Here is a 20428-nt window from a genome sequence, read left to right as displayed (position 1 = left end):
GTAATCCTCCAGATGATTTTTATACTTGCTGAAGGGAGGCAGGACTAGAAGAGTACTGTCCTTCCTCGACTCTCTCAGCACACATATAATATTTCTGTGTTTTACCGCCTCCTCTCGCTCTCTGCCTTTCACTGACTTTTTAAAAGTACACACGCTAAAAGCACATGAATATCACCACACTCATCTCCCACCACGCTCTTCCATCCATACCTCCTCCTGTGACTCGGGACCTCTGCAGCTGCCTGCTCTCATCTCATCCCTCGTTCCCTCACTCACACGCACACAGAAGCGCACATTTCCACTTCCACCCGCGTGCATTTATTTATTCGTTATATTTCCTAATTCAGTTTGACGAATGAGTGACAGCTTGACACTTCATTCGGCAAGATTAATAGAACGACACAATATTTACGTGGCAGAGACAGCCAATTATCCCGCCATCTATCATCCAGATTATCTTTCTGATTGAAAACTACTCGTCCATGTAATCGGAATTATTTGGAATTAGAAGGGAATTTATGGCTTCTTGTGTCACTTTTCCTGGACGGTGGTAAATTAGAAATATTAGATACATAAAGTGAGTATAGAAAAACAGGATAAAAAGAGGTCTGGAATTAATGCCACGCTTTCGCCAGTCTCCGTGCCCTGGGATGAACCCGCTTTTCAGTCACCGTTGTACGTACTCTCTTTGCATATATTAACACTTACAGTGGGTCATACATTGTGTTGGTAACACTGTGTAATTCACACTGGTAAAGAAGGCAGCTTTTTCCCTTTCTGCAGCATTTTTAAGGATATGCTTGGCTGTGCGATGAGTTATTCTAATCACAAAGCAAGCAGAATTAAACGTGTTCAACTTAGAAGACTGTAATGGATAGATCTTATCAGCAGAGATAGCCTTGCGTGTATTGATCTCTGGCTATGTTTTTTAAATGTCCATCTCACTCAAGGCAGAACTGACATTAGTTTACTCCTTCAACCTCTGTCCTTCAGCCTCTGTTGATTAATTCACTCGACTCTTTCCTATCTCACCCCGCAATACTCTGCATTCTGTTTTCATACATCACCTCTTCTGTACCATTCTCTTCTCAAACTTTCATGACTTGATTAATTTACCTAATCTCTCCGCTCTGTGTAATGTCTTTGAGTGTCTACTTTTTTTTGCAGCAAAAACCTTTAAATGAATATCAGAAGAACAGAACAGATGAATTGTACCAGCAGACACTACAGAAATATGATATGGTTGTCAGGCTGGGTCAAAATCAGCTAAGGCGCAATGGATGGATACAGCTGACAGTAAAGCTCCCGCCCTCCTCCAGCTCACTGCAGGATCAATATGCTGCACTTCTGCAGAATTTGAAACTTGTTTTTAAACAGCTATATAGTAAATTAAAATAGACTCATAATGTAATCTGCTGCAAAAAGTGGCCAATAACCGCACCAAAAATAAACGTACCTAATTTTTCTTATGGTACATGAATTGACTAGGCATTTTTTTCGCTGTAGGTCTTTAGTAATGAAATTTGAAAAGTGACGTTTCATCCATTTAGTAAATCCTGGCAGTCTAAAAGCCTGGCTCTCAGTCATTTCTTGTTTTAGAAATGGTGAAAATTGCCACATATAACCATGTTGCTGGAGTTTGATTTTATTGGCCAGAGTGCGTACAGACTTGTAAATGGGATTACGCCATCCCAATATAGTACTTCAACAACTAGCTTGTTTATTTTTATCCTCTTATTAGGGGAGCTGAATCCTTAAAGGGTGCCAAAATTATCCTGCAAATTGCTGACAGGGAAAAATGAAAGGTCTCTAATGGTTATTATAAGCAATCTGTCTGCACCGAAGCACAATGTGACTGCTGCGCTTGCGATACCACCGGGGTGACCTCGGTGAGATGTGGAGGAGAGGCGTGTTGAAAGTCAGACACACCGTCTGGATGGGACCACCAGGAATATCCACACACCTTGCGCGCCATGTTCGTACCATATCCAACCCCAAAAGGGCACTCGCCATTGGCTTGAGAAGTATTCATATGACTTTGTGGCATGTTGCCTGGATATTTAAGCAGTTTATGGCATTAGACTGAAGAATAATGAAAGGATGCAGTGAAATAAGTTAAGAATAGTAAACTATGGTAAACATGAGGATGGGCTGGAGTGAGGAGCATTGAGGATATACAATTTTTAAAAAAAGATTCTTATATATTTACACCAAAATGTCTCAAGCATTAGTGTGTGTTTGTGTGTGTGTGAGACTCTTGCAAAAAGAAAAATAAATAAATCAATCAAATAAATCCACTGAAATCAAAACTATATCATTTTTTCAATCACAAAAAAAAGTTTTAAGTAATTTGATTTTCCTCCGCTGCCTCACTGTGTCATGAAGCTCTTGGTCAAAGTTCTTTATGATAGATGACTGCAGACTGCCGGAGGAGTTGGTATTTTGGATATATCTCCTGAGTTACCCGACCCACTCCTTGAACCCCAGGGAGCAAATTAACAGCACTGAGCTCTTGCCTTTCTTGTAACCTTTCCCCATCCTGACTGACATTTGTGTTTTCCTTAGCCTTGGGCCTGGGCGTATGGCAGCTTGAGAGAGGATGCACAGAGATGCTGCATATGTTAAACGACTTCCTGCATGTGTTGATGCAGGGTGATGTCTGCGTGTGATGTGAGAATGTGTGCCAGTCCAGCTGTTTTATATATATGTATATGCTGTAGATGCCTCTGTGCAGGGCAGGAGGTATCTAAACACTTCTGGGGGGAAAAAGAACTTAAAAAAGTTAACTTATTATTCTCAAATTAACAAATATTGTTACTGTCTTATTACATTCTCATTGCACCACTGTAGTGCAGCATGCTGTGCATCAGAGCTATAAGTAAAATGTTACTTGGGTTTGTATTTGATTGCCCTTGACGCTGACAAAGCTGTTTGATTGGGAGGGATGCACTCAGTGATGGAAAGTGCAATTACTCTGCATTTTACAGTGTTGCATTTTACACTATTGCTTTACTTCAAAAAGTATGCAAACACATTGTCAAAACCATGATGCCAAAATTATTTGTTTTAATAAAAGTTACCCACTTAAAATTGGCTTAAAATGTGAATCAGTGAAGGGTGGCGTCAAAATGGTTATCAGTGGTGGTGAAGGTTCTGGGTTTGAATCTCCTGGTTGGCTGGGGCCTGTCTGTGTGGCGTTTACAGGTTAGGTTAATTAGAGGTTCTAAATTAGCCATAGGTGTTGATGTGAGTGTTTATCTCTCTGTGTTATTTCCCCGATGGACTTGCAACATGTCCAGAGTGCACCACACCTGTTGCTACTCAGCTGAGATAGGCTCCGCCCACTTCATTGACACAAGCTGGATAAATTGTTAAGAAGATGGATTTACAGACACTAGATAAATGTGACCATCAAACGCCTAGTTTTTTAATTTAATGTTTTAGGAATTTAAGGTAAGACACTGAAGGCCAAAACTTTATTTCAAGGACTCGTTTTCACGGCTAGTGGAAAGAAAATGTCAAGAATACAAATTTAGAAGTGTCAATTTAGTCGATTTATTTGGCAATTGGCCGTTTATACAACCCGATGCACAATTAAATATTAATGAGAAAACCTTTAACAAAATTGTACTTGATCAACTTTTCGAGTTTCGCAATGATCTGCTTGTTAAGATTTGTAACCCCATTCACCTCTCGGTCACACATATAAACATGTGGTGGGACGCATCTCATGCCTCATGTCACAGTTGCAATCCTTGCACCTCACAGACTGGACAGCAACAGGAACACAGTTTAAATCAATGAACAGTGGCTGGGAGTGGTGAATTGTTTCAAATATCTCAGTCTCGATGACCTATTGTTAGCTAAAACCTTACAGAAAACCCTCAAATATAACTGAAAGAAAAATCACAACAATGCTACATTGAAGATCTGAGCTTAAACATTAACAGTCAATCTCTGTGCTCACCAGTGCAGAGCAAATTCAAATACTAATAGTGTTTGTGTGCATGTGAGTGTGTCTACTGGCAAACATGATAGCTCAAATTTTTTTGAATGAATTCTGATAAAACTTTGTAGGAGTGTAGAATGGAGTCATGTCAACAATCCATTAAAATTTGCTTGACATCCACCAAGGTCTTCAAGGTCAACTTAACAGTTTATTAGGTAAAAATGAACAAAAGGCTTCATAACTTGGAAACTATGATTCTTACAAATGTGTACTGTCAACACATAAACGTGTAACAAGGTTTTACACTATTGCACTGGTAACTCCTACATATGTTTGGCCTCCACCAGTATTTTCTCCACTATTTGATCCTGTAGACTTACAGGTTGTTTTTAGTAAGGATGTAGGCACTTACTATGAGTTCTGAATGCCTGTTGTTGAATCAATAAACTTTGTGTGAGGTCTGAGTACACAGAACTTTATAACTTACATTTAGGCAGACACAGTATGTTTGCATTGTTTTCTGTTTTTTCTCCATGTGCCACGTTCAGTTCCTCGTATCAATCCGACTGCTAGATTCTAAAACCTGAGACTGCAGTGTGAGCCTGCGATGTCTAAAAACACTCTTCTGAATATGATAAAGCTCCACTTAAACAAGTGTAATTGAACTTTCGAGGAGGGAAGGGCACACAGTGGGTTTTAGTTCCCAGACCAGTTGAAGCAGTGTGGGAGAAGAGGGATGGAAATATGGTTGGGTATATGAACCTTACAGTGGAGCTGTCATGGTGCTAATAGAGGAAGTGGAGCAGAGGGTCAGGAGTCCTTAGCACCTGTGTGGAAGATTAATGACCACAGAGCCATGGGAAGGAAAGACAGACAGAAAAAGAGTAACTCTGAAACAGACGCTGGCCTATCTGACTAACTCAAAGGTCAGAGCTACTTGACCTTTGCTGGGGAGTTACAATGTTAACTATACTGTCTGAGCTCTGTCACCAGCGTTGGTCTTTGAAAATAATATAAATATTATTGTAATTTCTTTGTGTAATCCACTTCAACTGATATGAAAACCACACCTGGGATCGTCGCACTCCATGTGAAGTCTGTAATAAAGCGGTGAGATTCGTATGCAGCACAAGCTGTTGTCCCTTTAGACCATAAAAGGTGCTCTCAGGCAGCGATGCCAGTAGAGACCTTTATGATTACCTCAGTAGCATGTAGCGCCACAGAAAAGAGATATCATCATTATCTCGACACAAAGGCGGCCCTCACATTGTTAAAACAATTTGCTGCTTGCTAATGTAGGCTGTCAGAGCACCGCACAGGTCTAGTTCCGAGAGTTAAGTTGTAGGAGGGTGGAGGGTGGGGGTGGTTTTCACCTCCCTCCCTGCCTGCCTGGGGAATCACGGCGGGTACGGGGCTCATTTCCTCATCAAACACAGGACGAGTGATTTGGAATATTTATGAGGCTCCCAATTTAAGTTAAACATTTAACGAAAAAGCATCCGATTAAAATGAGATAGCAGAAAGGGTTAAAGTCCCTGTGGGCAGTCAAGACTAAAAATTAAACATGGAATGCTACCAATGAATTAAAGTAGCAGGTCTAAGAAGAAAGATTTCAGCTCTGCAGCATTACTGTATAGAAGCAGTGGTGATATGGTATATGTTGAAACAAGGCTTTCAGTGACTGTGATTAGAATTTGAATTAGGTATGACGAGATAATGCTTTGATAAAGTGAATGCAAGATCATTTTGTGAACAATCTGCACGCTAATACGAGAATTTCATCCAAATGAGACGAGGCGCGAAATGCGTTATAAAAACTAATCTGTGTGTATATTTCAATTTATAACACAAAACGCATGCCACGACGAATGCACAAAAGCTTCCGATAGATCCTTGAATGCCGATATCACGATAAGGATATCAGAGCTAGGAACCCTGCTTAGGTCAGAGGGCAGATGTAACACAATGCCGTATTGACTTTATTGATAATCTATGGCTCCCTTTCATGCTTTCCCCTCCTCTCTTCTTGTCTCTGTAGCAGCAGATCAGTCAGTGGCTGAGAAGGAAGGGTCAGCCAGCTCCTGATCTGCTCAGTGACTCTCCATACTTCCTGTTTAATCACCAGTCCCTTAGGAATACTCTGCCATCCATCTATCACGCCCTGAAAAAGTTCAGGTGCTCTATATATCGCTGACAGATGGAGGACTTGAGTCAGGTGTGTATATGTGTCTGTATATACAGCAGGTACCCCTACACATGTGCACTAGTTTCTCTGAATAGCATGAGATTATAAAAAAACTATGTATAATCTTTACATATATATTCTACATACTGTGCACACTGAGCACTTCATTAGATACCCCTGTTCAACTGCTTGTTAACACAAATATCTACACATGAGGCAATTCTGGCGGTAAAAGGGGTCCAACCAGGTCTTCTTTGTGGGCTGATTCACTGAACAGAGCATCTCCCGATGGAAACGCCAGCTTCTCAATATGTATATGAACATGTCTAATCTATGAGCAAGAGACAAGAATTTTGTTACCAAAGCTATCTGATTTAGCCTGCTTGCAGTCCAAACTCTGTGGATCAATTCTGTTTAGTCTGTGTGGAAAGAAAAAGTGAACTAGTACGTGCAGAAATGCACTGCATAAGTATCATCAGTTGTGTGATGACTGTGGAACAAAGGCAACGAACTTCCTAGTATGGTGAACTGTTCCTTTAATTTCCAGCGTCATTTGCTTTTCAAAGTAACATATTCTAATGAAACTGCTGTCCTTTTGCATTAGTCACTGTCAACAAATCCAGAGTCTTGGGGCTAAGATCCCAATGCAGCAGGTAGGAGGCAGACTGAAACAACAAAAGATTAGCCGGCTGCAGCTAGATAACAGACAAAGGAAGCACAACGTGAAAAACACAAAGGGGACGACAGGACTATTTATACACAGAGGGCTGATAACAAGACACAGGTGAAGCCAATCAGGACAATCATGGGAAGACTGAGACAAACAGGAAGTAAAGAGGAAACAAATTAAAAGCAGAAATGACCAAAGAACATGAAATGTGTTCATTTTTTGTTAAAATTATATTAAATCTTGTGTTTAAATGCTTCTATGGCATCAGACCAATGCTACGAGGACTCTTGTTTGTTGTTCTCTCATTACTTGCATCATTTTAACTTTCCTGTCAGTTGTAAGGGTAATTCTCCTCACCCACTGTATAGGCTGATTACTATTGCAAACATTTTATACAAAAAAAATAATTCTTGAATGTCCACCTGCACGGTAGGAACGCTGTTTATTTATGTTTTCACCGGCAGCCCTGAGGGAAGTGACTGATGTCTCAACCACAGAGACACTGCCTCTGGCCATCATATGCTACCCTCCAAGGTTCCTCAGTACAATCTGCATCTGTGTGTCACTTTTCCCCCCCTAACAATCCATGTAAGGGTGTTGGACAGGCAGGATGGACTCTGAGTGCCCTTGTAGCTATTGATGCATTGGTCATAAGAAATAATGTTTGAGAATGAACCCCAAACACTGTTTATACATATATAAGCACTGCCAGAAGTGGGATTCGAACCCACGCCTCCAGATGAGACTGCAACCTGAACACAGTAATTTTTAATTTTGGTGATTTTAATAATTCCACACATCTGCCAAGCTCATATAATTTCATTTCATTATATTGTATGTTATAAGTTTTCAGTTGCAAATACAGCTAGCTTACATTTATAAAACAGAGAAGACTTATTTATCTCTGTGCCTACTGTTAAATGACAATGATTGTGTGCCAGCTGATACCTGAGTGCCTGGCATTTAAAGAATTTATCACAGTGATTGATTTATTATAATATTCCCTTGGCTGATGCAAATCTTGTAGCCTGCTATGAAGGTCTTCCAAAGGCAGCTCCCCTGTTGCGATGGTGTGATCTCATTTTCTCGGCAGAGAGGCAAACTGCTAGCCTCCCTCTGATCCACCTGGCAGGAGGGAAGTTTGGACTGAGACAAGCTGGCCAGCCCACTGACCTCTGGGTAGAGTCTCTAGCTGTGCTGGGCAGGCAGGCAGTCGGGGTTGGCCAACGATGGGGCACGAATGACTGAAGCAATAGGGATGTGATTAGCTGACATGGCGGCTGGATTTTTGCAAGCTGTCCTATTCGCAGGCATGGGTGAGCAAAGGGGCAGAGCCGCTAAAATGGGAATGAATGTATTGATCCTGCTGCTGTTATGAGAATGACATACACAAGCTATTTTTACAGGAGGGAGAACACTCTGCTGGCGAAGGCAATCTGTCTGTGACGTAGATAAGCTCCTAAAGACTAGATGGACCCAGTGGGTGGGGAAATAATTCAGGTGCGATTTAAAGGAATAGGCAGGGGTGGGTTTTTTTTAGAAATAAAGATTGAATTAGTTTGTTGCAACCTTTTACATTGTTTCTAATTAATGAGCTTGAGGGGTGTGGTTAAATAAACTTCAATACTTTTGGACAGAGCCAAGCTAGCTATCTGTACTCAGTTTTTGTGTTAGGCTAAGCTATCTGGCTGCTGGCGATAGTGTCATTTCTTACACACACCTATCCGAGTGGTATAAATCTCATCTGAGCCTAGGCAGGGAACCAAAACAGGATAAAATATTCAGCCTTTCCTTTACATGGAACCATTTGCAAGCAATGCTTATTACTTATTACTTACTTTTCAAGGGCTAACAATTCAGTATGAGGGTAATGCACAAGAATTAATGTAATCATGGAACCAAATATGGCAGAATTGTATGTGCAACATCTAGATGGCAATACTACAACAAGGTCCCTGCCACAGAGTGCAGTAATGCTGTCCTCCGTCCCTTCTCGCAATCCTCTAGTGTCCAAGGGAAGCGAGATGGATCCTATTGGAATGCTGCATCAGGCCAGCAGAGTTCAGAAGAGGCTTATTCTTGCTCACGCCATTCACTGAACTTCTCCACTCTTTTTGCATAAAGTAATTGCTGTCAGGCAGTGAGCACTGCAGAGTCACTTGGGCTCCACAAGCGCAGAGGCTGAGATTAGGGAATAAAACAGCCAAGTCAGTGCTACTTAGGCACTCCTCTGTCATTGCGCCGCTATGGATGAGGGCTGACAGTGATGAATATTGGCCAAAAGTTGGTATTCCACATGATGATTTTCCCTAATGAGAATTGATGAATGCGGGACGGAGGGACTCGGGATTGGGTGATGAGAGGAGGGACCACTCATTAGGAGCCAGTCATGCTAAGCTGAGCGGCTTTAAGGTGGGCAGCACTGCTGGGCTGAGCTATGCCACTCCAGCAGTTCTTCAATAAACATCAGCTAATATCATGGATCAATACTGCCTCACACAGTACAGAGTCACATGAGAAAAATGTACGAGAGGAAAAAACATCAATACACAAACTCCCCCCTAAGAGCAAACTCTAATCATGTAGCAACCGTATCCATATAGAAATAGATTTACTGTTTGTGTGTTAGCCCCCTACATATGCTAACAGAGATCTACAACAAACTCTGTATCCATATGCATGAAGCTGTGGTAACACCTGGGTGTGGGACAGTCACAGGGCTTTGCTGTCCCAGCTGTAGCCACGTCAGCCCGAGAAGGAGAGCAGGGACACTGGACTAGCAGATGGTAGTGCGGGCTTTGAAAAGCCATGGCCCTGAACGAGCCGCAGGCAGCCCCAGAGGCCAGTGCTCAGCCAAAGCTCCACACGTGGCAAGCTAGGAAGGACATTAAGTGGATAATAGTTAATAGTGAACCAGGCCATTTACTATCATGTGCATACTTTATGGACCACAACCGCCACTCCCGTGTGCAGAAGGGGCCAGGTCTAAGAACAGGTTTAACTTTTAGATGGAGATAAAAGTGCTAAATGATCACATGAGCCATTTAGAGACTGTCACACTCTTGGATAAACATTGTGCAATTCTTCAGGTGATTTAATAGCTTGTTGTTCGCTTGATGGGAAAGCATATTAGTGGAAAAGGCTTTTCTTGCAGTCATATGACTGACCGCGGAATATTTCAACATTTTCCATCCAAGATGTTATTGTCCTTCTCCTTTACAAGGCCCGGGGTCATTGAATGTGTCAGTCTCCTGTGGTTAAGTATAGATGAAGAGATAGACTCTTTAATATCCAGGAGCTCATTTCACAGTAGCTGGCAGGTCACAGCATGATGACAGCTAAACAAGCCAATCTAGAGGATAAGCCACACCGAGCATGCGGACTGAGGCCTGCGCTGTCCTGCAGTGCACAGAAGATAACAACTACATGATGGATTGTTACAAAGATACAATTAGCTGAGAAGGCATGCGTTTGTGTTGTGTTCTGGTATGCCTGTCAAAATAAATACGCATAAGACTGCTAATCGCAATGACATTTAAGTCTCAAGTGTAAGTGTCCTTATCCAAGCAAAAGCTTTCGCGCTCCTTTGATAAGGACAGTTTGCTGGTTGTGTTTTGCCTTCTTCAGCTGCAGTGATAGAATTTGTCATTGGAAGATGCAAAGCAGGGATGTCTAGGGACACATAATAGGATTGCCTTGTCTACATTGTATTTTCTTTCAAAAGTGAATTAGGATATCTCTTTTCATCACAAAGTGAAATAATGTATATAATAGGTACATTCGAAACCCCTTAACCACTTTGCTCTGCGTTCATAACGGGATTTTAACAGCAGGCTCCTTCAAAAATCTAGCCGTCACCATCTACAATATTGGATTTTTCAAATACTTTTATGAAACCCTCTCTTTATTTCCTTCCTGTTGAAATGACTGGTTTTTAATCAGCCGATGCACAAAATGTCTGAATTCTCTGCAGCCATTAAACCTGCCTGCCTCCACGCAGATACATCCTACTGACTGCACAGCCTATTAGGGAGATGGAAGATTATGGGCTAAATGAAGCCATTAGTTACGCAAACCTAATGATCATCTTATTTGTATGTATAAATCTGATCCATTTCCCTTGCTCAAGGCAAATATTTCTTCCCTCAAATGATTTTGGGGGAACTGAGTAAAAACAACAGCAGCATCAACAACAAAAACAACATCAGGACCCATAATGAAAGGAGCGGAGGCAAAGGCACTCAGGCGATTGCATCCATTACCCCTCTCCACTATATGGACCCCTTCATAGGGATTACCCCTGGTTCCAGCGAGGTTGATTATTAGACGCTTGCAAAGGTTTCGTTTGAATCGCCCCAGTTAAACGAGAAATTGCAGGCTGAGGAGAGAGGCTAATAACAGTTATTAACCCCGTGCGGGCGGCGGTGTAAAAGAGCGCCACAATAACGAGGTGCACCACCAAGGTTTGAGGCGCAGCGCAGCTAGCACACCCCCGAGGAGAAGCTAACTTATTAAAATAATGAATTAGGCGACCAGATTACTGCAGCCTGCGGCAAAGGCAATTATCCCCCTCCAAATCCCTGGACACGGCTCCCTAGCGCCACCATAAAACAAGTGCTCAGAAAGCAGGAGCCCTCCGCTCCACACAAATGGATAGCCTGTTAATTAGGATCTCTCCCGCTGCGGGTAGCCTTCCCACTGCCATAACAGAAACCACTTCCACGACAGGGAAGAGGAGGAGGGGAGAAAGGAGTGGGAAGATACCAAATATGCACAACAGGAAAAGATAGTGAAATATGTAAAAAAAAAAAAAAAAAGCCAGTGAGTGAGAAAGAGTGAGATTGCAAATAGCTCCAGTGTAAAGAAACGCCTAAAAATGACAACGGAAGACGTGGACCATTAGCACGTAGGCTACAAAGAAGCAGCGGGAATCACCAGTGGCCTCAGTTTAGAGCTCTGTGTGAGGTCTCTTTGGAGGCAAATACAGTATGGGGCGTTCAATCCCAGCCCAGTATGTGCTCAACTTTTAACAGGTTTACTTTGAGAGCCACAAAACCAGTGACCAAACCACTGAGTTACATTTCACACTTTAAGTGTTACATCTAGGGCTTAATTGTGCACGCGTAAACTACCTTTAAACCCCAAATATATGTCAAATCCAATTTGAAGTAGCTCAGCTTTCCTTAAAGCCAGCCAATCTAACCTGTCCCCATGAAGTAGGGTTTATCAAGGATGTCAAGGATGGAAGCGAAGTAGGCCAATGGCCACCCAGAAAAAGAACCCACGGTTACTTTATGACACATATACCGCCTCTAATGGTTATAAATACTGAAGTATCACATGGTTGACATTGTGAACCAAATCTGGCCACCTTCTGCTATCACCTTCCAACTCCATATCAGTAGAAATCATAAAGTTTTGAAGGCTGGACTCACCTTGTCCTGCATAGCTATACTTACACAGAGCAGGGACATAGCAGTGAAAGTGGAAACTGTGCCAAAGGGATAGCTGTTACATACCAGTCCAGCTACCCATTATTATTTCGTCTAATATGTATTTAAGCTCAAAATTGTGACAGAGTTACTTATCTTGGGATAAATACATATATGGCTCAAGACACAACAGAAATCTTTCTTTGCACTGATAATGCGAATCACACCCTGTCCATGTTTATGTTTTAATGAAGGACATTGTATTTTTGAACGTATTTATAATGGAAATGTTTTTTCCTTCAGTAATATCAGTTGCTTTTATGCTCAATACGCAACTAATATAAATTGAAACAATTGCCATATTTACATTACAGGCAAGTGACTTGTCCTTCCATTGATACTACATTGCTGCTCTTACTATACATATGCATGTCGTCATTTGAAAATGTATACATTATAGTTAGTAAACCACAGTCTTCATTGTGCAATTTTTTCCCAAGAGAACGATTATATAGTCACACTGATATGAAGTGCATGAAACAAGACATTATGCCAGTGTACTGTATGAATATGCCTGCAAGGCTTGACATGAATGCAATTTCATGTAATTTGAATGCCTTTCATGAGGCAAGGACTCTTTTGAACTGTCTTAAAAAGCTCATCCACCATAGTAGCTGCCAGTGGCCCTCGGTACAGAGGAGTCATGTCGACAGGCCCAATTAATGATGGGGCGTCTGAGAGTGAATGAATGAGGAGCTTTGAGAGGATTCCTCCACCTTAAATCCCCCTGTGCTGCTGCTCCCAGACTGCCTGTGAAGAACAATCAAACGGCAGCAACCCCCTCCTATTTATCACTTTAAGACATTAGCCAGACATGGGCCTGAATATTAACCAGCTCCTTTTCCAGGAGAGTTCCACACCAAAGGCTGCATGTGGCAACATACATTTTTAATCATAGGGGAAAACGAGGCCTCTCAATCGCTCTCATCTATTACTGTGTGTTTAACTCGCAGCATTTTTTTTCCTCCGGGCTGCTCAGAAAAAGAAAACATGCTCGGAGCATTTATGAGCTGTGCAACAATCATGCATTTATACTCTGTTTCATTCTACACTTAGTAGATGAATCTCACGAGTGCTTATTCAATGAAATTTATTTGAAAAGCATAATGTGCCTATCTCAACTGTGCTGACAGAGTTCATTTCCTTGGGTTGACTATGTCTCCACACCTAGGACAATTGGGCTGCAGAGGCAGTGGAGCATGAGCGAGGCTTCTACAGCTTAATTGGAGTCATGTTCTCTAGAGCTTGGAGCTGCTCCTTTCTCCACACTGGCCTCTCTGGTGCTGGGCCTGTGGTGAGAGCACTAAGGGTAGGGCACCGGTACCAAGCGTGCAGGGAGATGATCTGTTCACCTCGTCCTCTCCCTCTGGGGCTCCCCTACTGTGACACACTGCACCCTGGTAACAAGGTCACTCTACTGTTGTGGCACCACAGGGAGAGTTGGACTTATTATCAGGAGAGAGGACAATCTTAAGAAGAATCAAAAGGAGAATCTGATCTCCAATCACATATTATCCACATGAGACCACAAGGTTTTCTATATCCAGGAGCTTTACTTCTAACTTTGTCAAGGGTAAGAGTTTAGTTAAATTACTAAAGGCACTGTGATAAAGATATCACCACGGATCCATGTGCGTTTTATAAATCTATACCTATGTTTATGCTTGAATTCAATAGCAGGAAAATAACAGCTCATAATCCATTAAAGCAGCCTCACTTTAGGCTTACGTTCAGTTTAAATAAAAACTCATTCATAAAAAAATATGTTTATTTTAAGCCCCAAATAAATGTAACAAATGTGCCCTTGATATAGAAACTGTGGTGGGCTAAGGACCCTGTTACATTATGCTAACTTTGTAATGCTTTTCTATTGTGGCGTGATTTATACACGTGACACCTCTGACTGATACCAAGCAACAAAACATTTGCTTGGTAGGTGCATAGCCTATATCTCACCGTTCAGGGGACACCTGGACCAGGGCAAATGAATGCCTTTAAACTGAACCATACCCCTTATTAGGTTGTAATGTGATGGAGTGAATAACACACAAATCAGATCAGCCTCTGCAGATGATGATGTCACATGTTAAACTGCAGAAATGTATATGAGATAATTATACTGCATCTTACAAATGTCTAACGAGTCATGGCCAAAGTTTTTTTTTTCTTGTCTGATGCACTCACTGTTAGAGTATGAGTCTATTCAGTGCCGATTTCAAGGGCGTGTTTATAAGACGAGCGATTTTTCTGAAATGCTGTTAAGAATTTCATCAAAACGTGCTCAGCAATATTTATTCTGTGGTCTATTTTTCTTTTGTTAAGGTAGCCAATTATTAATCACTGTTTAGTGAGGAAATTGCACAAATCAGTTAAATGAGCTACACCATGCATGGGCTGGCACTGCACTGCCAGCATTTATCAATCTCAATCTCTCTCCCAGCGTAAGAAAGTGAAAACTGAGGAAGGTCATTTTGTGCCCAATGAAAGTTTTCCTTTGGAAATTTTACCTTCCATTAAGAATCAAATTAAGCACCGGACCAGTGCCCACCGCCTCAAAACACACCGACTCGCATACTCCTAATTTACGTGTACTTAATATGGAAGAAGCACTGGTGTGTTGTTGAGTGAGAGGAAGTGGTTTAGTCTTTCCACTGTAGTATGTATGTTTGGATGCATGTGGATTTGCCAGTGTGTCCCTGAATCACAGAGGGGGGTGAAGCAGAGTATGCAGCTATCATTCACTGCTGTGGGTCAGCCCTCACACGTATCAGCAGATGACCAGTGTCAAGACAGGGAAGGTCACAGGCCTGCAATGTGCGGTCTCTCGCAGTTTATAGAGCTTAAAAAAATCCTGCAGACAAGCAGGTTAAAATCTGACTCTGTGAGACAGATTAGCTTCCTCTCGTGCTGTCATGGTACCATTCTAAGGTTTGGGTCAGGATGAGATATTTACTAGCTGGTGCAGGTAAACATGCCAGCTTTTATGGCCGGATGCCTCTTTGGCTGATGCGTTTTCTCTGTCTTGTCCTGCTGTCTCTCTCTCACTGTTTCACTTCCCTCGCTGTCCCCCTTTTTTCTAGAATTTCAACAGCACGTAGCCTTTCTTCCTAGCTCGTTCGTCTGCGTGGACCCCGATGACAGTGAAATCTGGAGGCAGTGTTTTTGAACATCTTTTACCCCAGCCGCTCTGTGGGAGTCCTCTGGCTTAAAGGTACTACCTTATTTGTCTAATGCACGACGTACATTTGACATTCACCTGTGTGCACGCCTGTCTGTTTGTCTGGTTCTTATTCTGTTCACAGTCCCATTTGCTAAATAGATAAAATGCACTGCTCCCTTTTCATGTCTCTACTGCCTAAGGGGTGTTTTTCCTTGATTGCATTACAGTCACAGGAAGCTTTTCCCTGATTTCCCTGATTAATTTCTCATTTTTTTGTGTGCATCTGTGCACAAACGCATGATCACAAGTGGCCAAATTTTAAGCAAATTCGACGGTTGTTTTTGTTTTTATTATTGTATGACGATAACGTCTGCTGAAGGAAGCTTAGCTGTTAAGTTTTACGTGGGGGAAACCTTTGTACTAGCTCCTCCATTGTGTGAAAAGGGCATTGATAGGAAGGCAGATAGAGCTGATCAATATGAAGTGCAGTTTTCTCCGCAGGCCTTTTTTTCAAATCTCTCTTGTTTGTGTTTTGAAGGGGTCGGGGGTAGGGCCTGGTAAAGTGGTGGCGTGGGCGGGCTTCTGCCCCTTTATCAATCAGGATTTTAATTACACACGTCTAGGGCGACAGCTAGATTAGAAACCAATCGACGCTATCGGCCACAAAATCTAATTACTGTTTATTGACAGATAAGGGCAGGCCCCCTTCACTTTTCCAAATAAGATAAACCTCCCCCCTCGTACACAATGAAGAGCAGCTCATACTGTCCATGAAAGACTCTATGATAAGTAAACCCCCACCAGAAAATTCCTCTCTCACCCATACCGGCTCCTTCCTGCCACAGGATCACCGTCAGGGAGCCAAATTATACTTCCCCTTTCAAACTTTTGGAATAGTGGAAGGATGTTTTCCAGCGAGCGCTTGTGTTTTTCCACAATCTTATTTATGGAAATTTCTATAACCCTTCACCTCATGTTTCATAAACTGTACTTACTCCCGTTTCTGTAACTTACTCATAAATCAATGGAGTCTTAATGATGAGTAATGGGTGACCTTTAACCCTGCAGAGTGCACACAGGTGAGCCATCGTGTCTCCTGTAGACATACATCTCCCCGGGGGACGGTCCATCCTCGCCTACCTCGGTGTCCTTCTCTGCGAGCTAGAAACGCTCTCCTCGCAACATCACCCATATCAGTCGTTTTACAGCCTCCGCCACCGCGTGATGCACTTTGCCTTTAAAGCCGAGAATCTGCCTCAGGTAAATATGGAGTAAATGATTGGATTATTGTTCTTTCATTCGGCTGTGTAGTAATGGCTGGATTATAAACATTGCAGAATATAGATTTCCTGTCAGATCCTATGAATCAGACATCCTTATCTCATTTCCAGACTGCCGCTCCACCCAGCGCTACCATCTCCCAGCCTGGGAGTCAGTGAGAGCTTGGGGAAGCTATATACATGCATACACACACACACACACGCAGAAAAAACATAAACACACAGACAGATAAACAATTGCACACACACACACATATGGATGAGGCAGAGAGAGAGAGAAACTGTTGCCACCCAACACAGCACAGGCACTCCAAAGTCCATTCGAAGATTTCTAAAACCACTTAGGTCCCCTGTCCATATTTGTTAAGCAAGTAAGTCTAAGGGCTACAGCACACTGAATTCAAAGAGAGAGGAGAGGCAGCAATGTGTAGAGCATGAGAGCGAGGGGGGAAAGGGAGAAAGATGTCTTCTAAATGAAATTTAGGGAAGGGTAGGATGGAGGGTGGCTGACAGCAGGTGGAGGGAGAGCGGCTCAGGACCCCCCTGATTTGGTTTGAATCTCGCAAAGAAAAATGTTTGGACTTGAATTATGCAGCATTTTTGACCGGGACTGGAGATTGATGCGTGATTCCTCTGATGCTTGGACATCATATCAGTGCTTGTGTCTGATACGGTTCATGTTTTTCTCTCTCTCTGCTGTCTGCCTCTCTGTCTTCTCACTGGATTACCAACAGTGTAATTGAGTTAGCGAGCTGTGTGGACCAGCAACCGCTGCACAAACATGCTTTTGTTGGAATTCATCAAAACTCCCTCCACAACGAAAACAACACACGCAAAACTGGTGTCACAAAAATCATACACTGAAAGCCAACTGTATGCATAACTGCCCCCCCCCCCCCCCCTCAAAAAAAAGGAAAAAAGAAAAAGAAAAGCTGATCAACTGTGTAAAACATAAATAAAAACAAAACCCACGGATTTGCAATTCTGAGTCTTTCAGAAGTAAAGATAGGACAATACTGTGAAATACTGTGTGGTCAAATAGTTCAACAATTTAAGATTAACATTTCTGAGGATTACATTATCTTCTGCACATAATATCATAAAAGATTCGCAGAATCTAAAGAAATCCGAAGAAGAAATCAAAACGAATACACAGCGGCTGTGCTCTCTTTAGTGGAAATCACTGAATGGAACACTTCCAAAAACCAATCCATCACTGCATACACAAATGCAAGTTAAAATGCTACCAGGCTCATTTCAGATGGGCCTGAGGTGTAGCGGAGAGCTTTGTGGTCTGATGAAAGCCAAAAAAAACAAACAAAGTGTACACTGCATGACTAAGTTGCACATATGAGAGGGCACCATTAAATCTGAGCTATCAGCTGCCATCCCGACGGCATCTTTTTCTTGCTGATTTCAGCAAAATAATGTCTAACCATAATCTCAATGTTATGTATTACAGCAGCACTGTTCTCTTCTGCATTCAGTGGCATTCAGTGGAGACGTGTCAGCCATTGAAAGCATTTGGTACATGTCAGTGCTTACAGTGTACATTCAAAATAGGTGTTACAACAGGGGAACACAGGGCCAGACGTGCCCCTCTCTCAATTTTTTATTTATTTTAAAATGGATTGCTGATAAAAAAAAACCATATTTTATTTTAAAAAACTACAAGTGTAGTATACAGACCTTACAATCAACTGTAAGGTCTGTATATTATTCTGTTCTGCATTTTATTCACAGTTCAAACTTTTCTGGGAATGAGGTCATAAGTGGTGACATTGACTCCAAACCTGTGGCATCAAAAACGGGAATGAGGAAAGATGCGTGTGAGCTTTCATTCTTTCAAATATAAAAAGTGTTTGAGCTCGAGCCGTGCCGTGGATCAACTCCAGTGCTCTGGTCATTTAGCCATCAAAGAAACAGGCGAGCGAGGATACAAGAGAAAGCACTGCACAGACCACCAGCGCTGGTTTCAGGGTCCGTTTGAACTCTGGCTGCAGCTTTTCATTCCTGATTAATCCTCCAATTATTTTCCCTGCATGATATTTAAAATAGCAATTTTCACTATATTTTTCATGGTTGTTTCATCTAACAAAACCACCGTCCTGTGATACAAGATGAAGCTCCAACTGTTAGCCAGCGACTGTTTATGTTAGTCGGACAAAAATAATAATATTAATTTGCATGTGACCCGTTGCCTGATATTTCCCTTTACTGCACAGTGTGGATAATCTATCTGTGAGCCATTCACCTCTAGTTAACACACTGGGAACTGAACAGGACCGCTGTTGTCATTCCTTAGTGCTGAAGCGCAGTGCCATTACATTTATAGATTTTCTCTTTGATGGGATAATTTGGTCTTTATATCTCTCACAAATGAAGTGATCCTCAGTGCTCCTTGCACAGCTCAATGTGCAGGTCTCATTTTCAAATACAGTTAATTGCATTCGAAAAGAATCAATGATACTTTCACGGTGACAATATCATTCTTTTAATGTCACTTAATTTCCTCAGTGAAATGATTACATCAATAGCCTGGAACCCATTTCTATCTTTCAGCATGAATTAATCTATTAGGGACAATAATTACACGTTTGTAATGGATAGGTTTTTGTACTCAGAGGCAAATGCACTCGAGTCTCCATTGTGCTCCCAGTTGCTGGCACTGTCCTGACTGTCATTCATTCAGTTTATGAATTACACTATCAACCTGGGAGAAATAAATAAATAAATAAGGGTACCTCAGATGCAGCTCCTTGGTGGCCTTGTTGTGAGATAGCCCTCCCTCTAGTGGAGATGATAGAGTTGGTTGCTGCTGTCAGATAGCTTTCTCCTCTCGTCTGCTGCTGAGGCAGTCAGTCAGCGATGGAGAATGCAAAATGAGAGGAGGAAAACAATTGACAGAAAATATAGAAGGGAAATGGAAATCTCTGTATTACATGCAGCACACGTGTCAGGACAGAAGGGGTGAAAAGTCAGGTGTAACGCCAGGGAAAACGAATTTTTGAAGAAGGCTTACAGTGAATGTCAAAATAAGGCCAAATATGTCCACGTGGGTTCATTCAGTGCTGTGGTGTGCAGCTGATTCACCTGCACAAAGCTCCATAACAAATTACAATAAGTGCGTTCACACTAATAAGTGTGTAATTCTGCTGAAAAGCCAAATCAAGTTTGTGTAATTTGTGGACGCCTGGGTTACCTGATACAGCAGCTGTGATATGTGCGACAGACGCGACGCTGCTTTTGTCCCGTTATTTATTCATTACCAGTGGAAACCAACCGACTGCCACGGCGTGCAGCCTTTTCACCTGGAGTTTTTTCTGCTAGGCTACCCACCGAATTCCGAAGGAGGGCTAAGGTTGACCAGATAGGCAAAATTAACTTAAATTAGAGCCTCTAAAAACCTAGTTAGCTCGAAACAGCTGTACAAGCATACAGAGGTACATAGGAAGCATCTGTTTCCGAAACTGAGCACTGAGGTGTCTTACCTTTTTTTTGGGGGGGGGGGGGGGGGGGGGTATAGGAATTCACAGTCTTAAAATAAAAAATATATAAAAAAAACAGTATGAATAAAATGTGTTATTTTTTTTATACAAGACCTAAAAGAAAAAGTGGGTGAATCAGCTGTAAGTTTTGTTTTTCTTCGTAGCACAGCAGAGCCCCCCCCCCCCTCTCTACTCCCTCCCCCC

At 42.1% G+C, this 20428-nt stretch overlaps 1 long non-coding RNA gene across 5 annotated transcripts in view; it reads right to left on the bottom strand.

Moving 5' to 3' along the window:
- Positions 1–20233, bottom strand: part of LOC309694958 — a 53267-nt gene extending 33034 nt beyond the window's left edge. For 3 of the 5 annotated variants that reach the window (XR_014272998.1, XR_014272999.1, XR_014273001.1), the window contains exons 1-2: positions 19939–20233; positions 19481–19582 (exon numbers count right to left, since the gene is read on the bottom strand). This is a non-coding gene — a long non-coding RNA (uncharacterized lncRNA). Of the gene's footprint in view, positions 1–19480; positions 19586–19758; positions 19833–19938 lie in introns of those variants that run through there. The other 2 variants (XR_014273000.1, XR_014273002.1) reach the window with 2 other exon arrangements.
- Positions 20234–20428: the final 195 nt, after the last annotated feature.

Source organism: Aulonocara stuartgranti (assembly GCF_965226115.1).
Source record: "Aulonocara stuartgranti genome assembly, chromosome: 19".
NCBI lineage: Eukaryota > Metazoa > Chordata > Actinopteri > Cichliformes > Cichlidae > Aulonocara > Aulonocara stuartgranti.
The sequence above is the reverse complement of the archived record's forward strand: the minus strand, read 5'-3'. Positions and strand labels throughout refer to the sequence as shown.